This window comes from Vicugna pacos, chromosome 16 (assembly GCF_048564905.1).
Source record: "Vicugna pacos chromosome 16, VicPac4, whole genome shotgun sequence".
NCBI classification, from domain to species: domain Eukaryota; kingdom Metazoa; phylum Chordata; class Mammalia; order Artiodactyla; family Camelidae; genus Vicugna; species Vicugna pacos.
The window spans coordinates 39,050,335-39,061,392 of record NC_133002.1 but is presented as its reverse complement, the minus strand read 5'-3'; the positions used below and the strand labels follow the sequence as shown (position 1 = coordinate 39,061,392).

The 11,058-nt window shown below is 49.1% G+C and overlaps 1 long non-coding RNA gene across 1 annotated transcript in view; it reads right to left on the bottom strand.

The window, feature by feature from the left end:
• Positions 1 to 7,556: 7,556 nt before the first annotated feature.
• Positions 7,557 to 11,058, bottom strand: part of LOC140686131 (uncharacterized) — a 34,359-nt gene continuing 30,857 nt past the window's right edge. The window contains exon 3 of the long non-coding RNA XR_012059667.1: positions 7,557 to 8,730. This is a non-coding gene — a long non-coding RNA (uncharacterized lncRNA). The remainder of the gene's footprint in view (positions 8,731 to 11,058) is intronic.

The following is an 11,058-nucleotide window of genomic DNA, read 5'->3' as shown; positions in this document are numbered from 1 at the left end:
ACCCACTATTTTTTCCTAGGTTGCCCATCGTGATGATTAGTCCCCATCCTCTTCTCAGGACCAAGAGGCCAGAAATCCTGGAGATGTCAAATCAGCCCCCTCTATCACTGTCTATACAATACGTGCTGGACCAGAGCCTGAGATGCCTTGGTATCTGTCCCGCTGTGCTCCTTGCGCATCACCTTTCTTACCACTTGCCTGGACTCTTCCACATGCTCTCTAATCTCCTCTACCCACTGCCGCCAGCTTCCCCCATCTTCCACTCACAAATAGCAAAGCCTTGGATGATGAACGGTACCCTTCCTGCTTCTGTAAAAATCAGAAGATTTAGAGGAGATGATCTCATAAGACAAATCTGGCTCTGTCTGTCCTAGTTCAAATGCTGTCCTCCATTGCTCAAAACTCTGCAATAGAGCCTTGCCTCTGGGTTCTCTTCTCTTCTCCAAACCATCCTTCCAATGGTTTCCAGGGGGAACTTTCCAAGACTGGAAGAAACCCTGTGATGCCCCCATGACCGATTCCTGCCTGCTGCCCTCTCTGGCCCCAACACCTCCCCATAGGCTTCTAATTCAAGCTATACCTCAATGCTCAGTGCTTCCCCACACTCACCAGGTGTGCACATGCCTCCATGCTGTGCACTTTCTCTTCCAGCTGTTGGAATTTCTCTCTCACCTACTCTTTTCCTCACCTGCACCTTATCTTCTCTTTCCTGGGCTCTGACTGGTGAACTCATTCTTATTCCTCAAGGTCCACGTCAAGCCTCACTCTTCACTCTAGACTTGCACTGACAGCATTTACACATCTGCCTCCCACTTACACATCTGCTCCTTATTTGCACATCTGCCTCCCACTTACGCGTCTGCCTCCCCACTGGATTCTGAGCTCCTTAAAAGTCCTCACGTTGCATTTCCAGAGCCTGGCATGATACTGGCAAACAGATATAGTTTCAATAATTGTATTGTGGTTAAACGGCTCCTTAAATCTGTGAAATAACACCCAGTCTTCTAATTTTTGCATTTAAGGTTCTTTCCATTCCAGACTCATCCACTGTAGGCTGTTTTCCTTAAAGAACTTAAGTCAACTGTCCTATTCATCCTTTCATTGTCATGCTCTGAACATGTCCATCACCACAGTGGGACCTTCCGCTTCCCAACCTCCACCCCTTCTCCTGTCTATACATTAGCTATTATTTGAGGTCCAGTGAGACAGGAGTGACCTCCTCTTCCTAGGAGTCCCATAGGTCTCTGAATCACTTTGACGGTTCTTAGCATTTTGAGTCTTGTAATAAAGTGACCTGGTCAATTTAGCTCATCTGTTAATTACTTACTCTGACCATGTACAGGGTCTCTCTAAGGGACACTGAGCTGAGGTTATATATCATGGTTATACTTATTGTGTGTACCATGGGTCTGTTCAAGACTCTTCCAATGATTGTCCATGAGCACCTTTACATTCATTCATCTCCATATCTCCACCCCACATCAGTCTCCTAGCGGAGACCACCCCATCTCTTACCTGGACCATGGCAATAGCCTCCTAACTGGTACGCTTGTTGTCATGGCAGCCTGCATGAACTTGCAATTGTGCAGACAGACCTGACCAAGTCACCTTCTGCTTAGAATTCTTTAGTGCCTTCCATCGCTCTTGGGATGAAGACCCAAACCCTCAACAGGATCTGCCTCATCCACCTGCCCTCCATCCCCATCCCCATCAGTCTCCCCTCACTCTCTGCCCTGTAGCAGTGCTGCCCTTCATCGTGCTCTGGATTCCTTCCCACTCAAGGGCTGGGCCCAGGCTGTTCCTTTGCAGGCAGCAGTCTTCATCTTTTCCTTGTGAGCTGGTTGGACCCCTACCCATCCTTCGGATCTCCATTCAACCATCACTCCTTCTCCCCCTAACTCACACCACTACATCAGCTTCCCTGATTATACACTCAGCATTTCCCACAGTTTGTCAGCCTCTTGGAATAATTATCTGGGGAAGGACCATGTCTTTTGATTCATCATTGTCCTCTCTCTCCTCCCTGCTCCCCGCACATGGGCACTCAGCTCAGTGTCCCTTAGAGCAGGCATTTGGGATGCATCCATTGCATGGATTCCAGCATGTATGTGTTGCCCACAATAGACTAGGGGAGGGACTACCCCTTCTTCATCTCGGTGGGGAGCAGGAAGGATGTTGTGTGCATGCCCACATGTGTGTATGTGTGAGCATGCATAGATCCAGAGTTTCAACTGGTGGCAGATACAACAAAAAGCATCAGAGCCCATGTACACATGTTTGAGAAGCAGAACTGGGGGAGCGGTCTGGGCTCAGAGCCCATCTGAGCAGAAAACAGCAAGCTAGTGCCTAGGGCTCCACTGCATGTTGTCCAAAGCAATTCCCTGGGGCAGGATTTGTTTGGGGCCTGAGTTGGAGGAAGAGCTTCTTCCTCCCAGGACATGCCTTGCATTTCTCAGGTGCACAGCGTTTAAGATTGTAAGTTATTTGGCTTTTTGGGACCATATGTTATCTACCTTAGATTCCTCTGCTCCCATAAGAGCTCTTGATAAATAGAAGTTTCTTAAGTGTTTGCTGAATTGGATTGAATTTATCCTGATCACTGCCTGAGCCTTGGTAAGATTAATTTATTCATTCATTCAACATTTACTGCACTCCTACTGGTCACTTATTCATTCAGCACTTCTCGTACACCTACTGATTACCGGATGTGGGGCTCCAATTGTGAATAAGGCAGGCTCGTTTCCAGAGCGCTAAGACCTGACAGCGCAGAGGGACATGGGATGGTGCAATTGGAACGGTGCTGGGCTAGGAGAAACCAAGGGCAATGGAATTGCAAGAGAAAGGGAAACTAATCTAGGCTGGGGTCAGGAGTGGTGGTCAGGGAAGTCTTCCTGGAGGAAGTGGCTTCTAATAAGTGACCTGACAGACAAGCAGGAGTTAACAGGAGTGGGGAATACGTGTAAAGAGTATTTCCAATAGAGAAACAACAGGCGTAAAGGTTAAGAGAATTCCAGGTCATTCTCTGATTCATCACAAGAGGAGTGAAGGGTGGGGGTGGAGGTGAGTGGTGAGGTTGGAACCTGTGTGAGCACCAGCCTGCTGACAGGAGGTGCTGAGCCAAGCACTTTAATAAATTCATTTCTACTGCATCTTCAGGACAGCCCTGTGAGGCATCATTTCATCCTTTCAGAAAAGGCTCGAGAAAGTTCAGCAGCACAAGAAAGCTTGCCTGGCTGGTCAGCGGCCAGCCTACACTTCAGAATTTTGGTCCAGGCTTCTCCCATCCCTGTACTACCTCTGGCTTCCGAGGCTGTGGAGGAGGAAAAACACACATGCTGGGCAGACATGGGGACCACAAGTGCCGGCGCATCCCCAGTGCATCCCAGATAATGTGGCTGCAGTGTGCATTCCTAGGCTCCTGGCTGGTCTCCAGGACAATTACCATCTGCTGTGTGCTGCTCAGTTGGGGCAGGAGGGGAGCTCCAAAAGCCACCTCTGCAGACAGTGGTTTTGGCCACAGAGCGTGCTAACCTCTTGTCTTAACAGTATTCAAATGAGGCCCCTAACCCATTGAGCTTGGAGACAGCACCTGGCTGCACAATTTGGAAGAAGCTCGACAGGCATGAAGGCCTCATTATGTAATTAGGTCTTTGGAAAATGAGCTATTCTTCAGCCACTGCAATCAGAGGGCTTGATGCAGCCCGGGGCTCCGGGAGGATGCTGGGTGTGCGTGTCTCTGTAGCTCATTGCTGCTGCTGCTGCAGGAAGCCTGTCACAGAGCAAGGATTCTCTAGGGATCCCAGCCTCTGTGAGAAGGAAAGAGGGCCTTTCTTCCCTTCGTCTTCTGGTAGGGAGCAGCATGGGGGTCAGGGAGAGGCTGGAGCAGTTGTTCTCCAACCTAAGCGGGCCTCAGGACCACCAGGAGGGCTTGTTAAAACACGGATCGCTGGGTCCACCCCCCCCAGAGTTTCTATTGAGTTGGGTTTGGGTGGGGCCTGAGAATCTGCATTTCTAACAAGTTCCCGGGTGATGCTGTTGCTGCGAATCTGGGGACCGCACTTGGAGGACCACTCTCTAGAGCGAACAGAGGCACCCAATCCCCAGCTTTCCTAGAAAGACCCTCTACCAGTCCTCACAATCAGAGCTGAACTCCTCATTCCTCACATGTGCTTCACACTTTAGTAAATGATGGAGGGGGAGGGGATGGTTATTCCCATTTTTCAGATTAGGAGGCTGAGACCCAAGTTCCCATGACTTGGAAATAGTAGAGCTGGGTCTAAAATCTTGTTGCCCAGGCTTACGTTTGCACAATTAGACCTGTAGTCGTTAGTTATTCTCTTTAGCTCGGGGGCAGGGGGTGGGTGAGTCAGGGCAGGGAACCACTACCTAGGCATCAAAACTGCTTCTTCCCAGGCCTCCAGCTAGACCACCTCTCTTAGCCTCCTTCTTGTTGGGGAAGGCCGTTCACCACCTGCTTTCCAGTGAAAAGGAGCAGGGGTGATGTGCGCCTCTTCCAGGCCCGCCCCCCGTAAACCTCCCACATGCTCTGCTCCCAACATTCATTCTGTCCCCTGCTCGTGGATGTCAATCTCCAAGATGACTTTGGAGCTCATGAGAACCTGGGCCCTGAATATGGATATGTTGGAGGGTCCCCCATGAGTTGAATAACAACCCAGGAACTCTGTGTAATGCACTTTGGTTGTATCAAGCCACAGCCGTTGAGGGTCGGAGGGGTCCATTGGTTTTGGCTGCTTCACTTGCCCTAATGAATGTGGTTGGTTTTCTCATAGTCTGCTCTTAGGACTGCTGGCCCCAGCATCACTGGATTTCTAAAAAACGTCGGTTTCTAAGCCTCACCCCTTCCCTGATGAAATGGATTCTTGGCTGTGGAGTTTGGCAATCGGTATTCTAAAAAGGATCCCAGGTAGGTCTTACGCACAATAGGGTTTGACAACTGCAGTCTGGATTTGGGGTTGGCAAACTATGACCTGTGGCCAAGTGTGGGCTGCCACCTGCTGTTACACAGCCTGTGAGCTAAGAATGGGGTTTAACGAAAGAAGAAGAATAGAATATTTTGCAACATGTGAAGTTTTATTGGCGCGCAGCCACGTCCATTTGTTTACACGGTGTTTTGGCTGTTTTTCTGCTCCAACGGCAGCTTGAGTGGTTGCAACAGACACCATATGGCCGGCAGAGTCTAAAATATTTACTATCCGGACTTCTACAGGAGAAGTGTGCTGACCCCTTGTTCTGGATCCTAAAACTCTGCTTTAGAAGGCGTCTCCCAATGAACGGGAGCGTGTACCTATGACATCATGACCTACAGACTCAGAGTCCCTTGGGGCATGAACCGACAAGATCAACTATCATCATTCGCTCATTCATTTTTATTTATTCATTCTTAGCGTCTCCCAATGAACGGGAGCGTGTACCTATGACATCATGACCTACAGACTCAGAGTCCCTTGGGGCATGAACCGACGAGATCAACTATCATCATTCGCTCATTCATTTTTATTTATTCATTCTTTCAGTAAACACTTACTGGATGCTTCTAAAGTGCTGGCTATTGGGATCCAAAAGAGAACATGATAGGTGAATAATGTGTAAGCTCAGCAATTATGTTTTTCCCCATTACAATGAAGCTCATTACTAAATGAAGGCTAAATATTAACTAATCTCTAATTACTGTACAACAATGCTACCTATTATTGCTCAGGGATTTTGTGGTTAACAGAAAAGGTTCGTACTTGGAGACAAGTGTACCTGTTGAAGATTCTTCATCATATAGGCATAGAAAACAACAGAGATGGAGCTGGAAGCACGTGCAGACAGAGTCAGAGAACTCCGCATTTTCTTTTCCAACATGGAACAACAGGAACCAGAAGCAGAGGCAAAAGTGCCTCCCAGGAAAACATCTGACAGCAACAGTGGAAGAGGAAGGAAGCCTGGGCCACCTGGAGGCCACACTGGGAAGAGATGTGATCAGGATATATCGGACCAGCCTGGTCCTATATTTGAGCACCGGGCAAACTCAGTGGCAAGAGGGGAACAGGTGGGCCAGCCAGAGCAGAGTGAATAGAGTTCACTCGATGCCGAGGGCAGGGAAAGGGGGCAAAGCTAACTCTAACATGATCTGAGTGGAAATGAACGTCTGAGGGGTCGAGTCTGGGACTGGAGTGTAGGTAAGAGGTTGGAAGGGGTTTCTAGGTAGCACCGATTCTCAGTATCAGATAGGGTCCAGATTGTAGGTCAGAGAGGTGCATCCAAGTCAAGGAAAAGGGTTCCTGAATCAGGATCCCATTTTAGAAGAAAGTCAGATGAGAGCACGGCAGCAGGGTCATGCTACCACCACTTACCTGATCTAGGGCTCGGGACCAAGCCCTAGTTCCTGTGGAGGTCGCTAAAAAGTCAAGACCAGAACCAAGGCAGATGTTCAGATAAGCGGTAGTGACCAAGTAAGGAGGCTCAGGGCTCAAGAGGTACCCAGAACTTCACTCTCACCTATGCACCAAATACCGTGTCCCTGAAGCTTGAGGTACAGCCAGCCATCTGACAAAGTTCTAGCCAAAAAGATATAGGAGAAATCATTGGGGGTATTTGTAGAAAAGCTTCTCAAAGAGAAGCTGACTTAAGGGCGAGGGGCATCTTTTTGCCGTCCTTTCTCTTCCTGCCACCTCCCAGAATACAGATGTGATGCATGATGCTGCAGCAGCCATCTTGGGCCATGGAGTGACTTTGACAGTGGAAGCACATTCTTTGATAGCATTGCTAAAAAACAGGAATCTGGGACTTAAATAACCCTGGAGGAATCACAATAGTCTTTGGATGGCCTGTCATCAGACTTCTTTTATGTTAGGTAAAAAAAACTTCCTATCTTGCTTAAGCCAGTTATTTGGGATTTTCCCTTATAAGATGACAAACTCATTCCTAACGGACACTTCCCCCCATCTAGCGACATTTCCTGATGTGCGGTATGTTCGTCATGGATAGTACACAAGACACTTTTAGAAAGTGTTAATTCAGACAAGCAGGGGTCTATGATTATGTATTTATTTTAATATATACTAGAGAAAACACAGCCCACACTTCAAATGTGTGATTTCAGAAATAAGACTCAGGTTGGTATTTGCACTTAAAAAGTAAGTCAATTTAAATTAAATAGCTGAACAAATAATAGAACAAGCAGCCTGCAGGAATGGCAGCAATCAGGAAGGTAGAATTTGAGTGACTGAATGTTTGCAAGCAACGCCGTGGGGAACAGTGCTGAAACGGGACCTGTCTCGTTTGGGCAAGCCAGTGCTTACTTTGCCCACAGCAGATGCTCAATAAATGTCTGTGGAATGAATGACAATACACAAGTGTCTCCCCGAAAGAGCTCCAGCTTTTCCCAGCACACCCTTTGCCTGTCTTGTAGCCCACCCTCCCACCCCCCAGACAAAAGGCCCTACTCTCTTTCCTTGTATGCTTTCCACCCCCAGTCTCCTAACAGGCAGTTTCTCTTTGCAAAGCACAAGGAGGTACTCCACACTTAGGGCTTTTTTTTTTTTTTATTTTTCAGATGTTTTTAAACGGAGCTTTTAGCCTCGGCCATTTTACAATTCCGTCTTGATCTCTTTCTCGAACCGGCTCATTGGTTGGGCCCCATTTCGTGCAGTTGAAATGAAAGGAAACTGCCTCTCATCTGGAAGATCTATGGCTGCTTCTTGTTCTTGAGCGTAAATAGATTTATCACCTGTGGCCAGACAGAACCCTAAGCAGAACCTGTGTCCTGCGGATGGAAGGAAAGAGGAAGTCCCTCGCTTTCAATCAGCTCAGCTTGGCTCACTCCTCTCAGCTACAGACATTGTCCTTAGTCTCCACACGGCCCCGAGCCCAGCAGAACCACAGCCCTGCGGTGTGCAGACTCCCCTGTTGGTTTCAGGGCACTTTCCCATCTCTCACCTTGAGTCTCTGCCCGCACAAGGACACCGGGGACACTTGTTTGTCTTCAGCCCCACAGGCTCAGGTGGGGTGGCTATGATCTCATGCCCACCAACCATTGCACAAACCTGCAAAGGGCTGGGAGGCATGTGTAGGGAAGGGGGCTCCAGCCCAGAATGGAGGATAAATGGAATACACAAGGAGAGGTGGGGATGTGCTGTATCCACACTGAGATGAAGCACAGTGTGATGGGAACTGGGCTGAGAGAGCAAATGGAAGCCCTTGTGGGAGGTGGTGAGGGTGGTGGAGAGAGACAGAGGGAGGGAGAAACGGAGAAGCGCACAGCCCAAAGGTCTTGGGGGGAAAGCCGAGAATGCTGAGAACCATCGGGGGCAGGGTGAGGGCAGTGACCCGTATCAAGTGGCCCTGAGGCTGACAGGTTGGAGAGTCATAAGCAACTAGCTTTCTGCATCTGTAACCTCAGGTCAGCTCTGCTGGCACACAGAGGTGGGAGACGTTAATAATAGCTTCAGAAGTCTGGTTCTTAGATGCTGGAATCTGTCAGTAAGACTTCTGCTGGTGGTAACTGCCCTGTCTGTGATCATACTCAGCATCATCTCTGAGCCTTGTGGCAACAATTGTAGAAGCAGGTCCAGGATGAGGCTCCCATTTTCCAGGTAAAATAACTGAGGTTCAAAGAGTCTCAGCCAAGGGCACACTGACGTTGAGTAGCAGAATCTAGTCCAGATGCCAGGTCTCCAGTCTTCAAGTCCAGGGCCCTTTCCATCACCCCGGTGTCTCTGCAATCTGTGACTCACAAAATAAGATGTTTGAAACAGCTTCTGGACCATAGAAGGGGCATGAAGACATATGCTGTATCTCTCTCCTCTCAAAACACACATGTTCCCATTCAACCAAAGTTCTGCATGAAATTGTAGGGATTTTTAAGCTCCCCCATAGCCTATCTGCAAATGCTCTAGTGGTCTAGGACCTGTGGGTAAAAATAATGCAGATGGGGACTAGGGATGGGCAAACAGGTTGTGACATGGTCATGAGGGCAGGTAGAGAGGAAATTGGGGCAGGAGCTAGAAGGGTGTCTAGATGGTCAGACACCAGGGGGCAGGGCTGAGGGGCCAGCATGGGGCAATGTGGGGGAACATGGCCTGGAGAGATAAGACCAGGAAGTCAAATCAGATCCAGGACAGACCTGGCAGGTAAGAAAGCACTTCATCTTGGGAGTGTCAGTTCTTCCCTCTGAAATGGCAGTGATAACACTTTGTTGGAGGGCTGTAAAGATGGCAGATGGATGAGTCCTGTTCCTGTGTCTGTCTTCACTGGGTCTTGTGCTCCTCCAGGACAGGGACCTTGCCTGTTCTCACTTCATCCCTAGCATCCAGCAAGGTGTCTGACACAGAGCATTTGAAAAACAGCCACCAGAGTTGGCCTTGTCTGAGCATCTACCGAATAAACTGAGGAAGGGAGGGAGGGATTCAGGGAGGGAGGACGTGGCTTGATGCTCTCCCAAGGGAGTGACATATCAGTGTTGGAACTGCCTACCTTACCCAAATAGATGTCTTCCTAAAACTGTACCTGTGTGCAAATTGAAGTCTGACAAGAAAAATCCTATTCCCCTAATGACTTCGATAATTTCAGAGATGCTTTGCTTCCATTTCCTCTTGATTTAAAATGGGCAGTTGCCTAACAGATTGGTCCCTAAAGCATTTTTCCCTATAAAGGAAGAAGTGCCCAGAAAATCAGCTCTTAAATGCACCGATAATGATGGAGGGAGAAGAAAAGAAAAGATCACTGGTAAACCTTTACATTTCAAGAGACTTTGTCATTTCCCAAGCAGAGACCTTTCAGATATCTGTAGGGGCTTACCCACAGAGCCTCAGACGAGGGAAGGAACAGGAGAGAGCCTGCTCCAGGCTCCTGAGTTGTAACACTCATCTTACAGTTTAGGGAAGCACTGCCTAAGAGATTAAGTGACCTGCTCAGAGTCACCCAGGACTTTATTGTGGAGTCAAAGGTAGTGACCTTTCCACTGGCTGCTACAAATGAGGGCTAGAAGGAAAACCAGGATGACTTACAATGTAAAATACCCTCCTCTCTGCCTCCTGCCCCTTTCCAAGCTGTGCCGTGGGAGGGAGTGTTTGCAGAGCAAGGATGGCAGTGGCAGGGCACACCCAGGTCCAAATTCCAGCCCTGCGTCCCAAGATATGAGGCCTTTGCCACAAACCAGCTGTGCCCATGGCCCCCCTGCCTGCCCCTGCCCCAGGTCTGTCTGGTCTCCACTTGTAGGTCAGTTGGGCCCTGCTCCTGGAGCTGAGTGTTGGGAAATGAGAAGAATCCAAAGAAAAGTTGCCACGGTAACAGGAGAGCAGGGGCTGCCACTATGGAAGGTGATCTACGGCTTTGCACACGTCAGAGACTTTGCTCCTTTGCTTCCCATCTGGGCCCTCCAAGCCTCTGGGTGCACACTGGGGAGATGCTAATGCCTCTCCCTCCCCCCTCTCCCTCTTTTGGGGTGGCCACCCGGGCTTTGGGGACCACCTGCCATCAGCCTCCCTTAGCAAGTGGCCAGAGACAGTCTGGGAAGCTGCTTTGGGTTTCAGGCACTTTCCTCGCTGGCTAGTAGTCACATCCCATCTCAGAGCTGGAAGTAGCTGCAGAGGTCTTTTTGGTGCAGAACTCTCATTTGACAAATAGGGAAACTGAGGCCTGGAGAAGCACAGTGACTTGTTGAAAAACACACTGTAAACATGGGTGTCCCAGTCGCCATGGGCTGCCATGACAAAATACCATAGACTTGGTGACTTAAATGATTAAAATTTATTCTCACGGTTCTGGAGTCTGGCAAGTCCAAGACCAGGGTCCCAGCAGATTCGTTTCCTGGTGGGGCTCTCTTCATGCTTGCAGGTGCTAGCCACCTTCTTTCTGTGTCCTCACGTGGCCTCTCATCAGTGCATGCACGTGGAGAGGGAGTGGGCTCTCCTGTGTTTCTTCACAGAAGGGCACGAATCCCCTCATGAGAACCCCACCCTCATGACCTCATCTAACCTGCATTACCTGGCAAAGGCCCCATCTCCAAATACCATCAAATTGGCATTTCTTAGGTTGGTATTGTTACTGGTT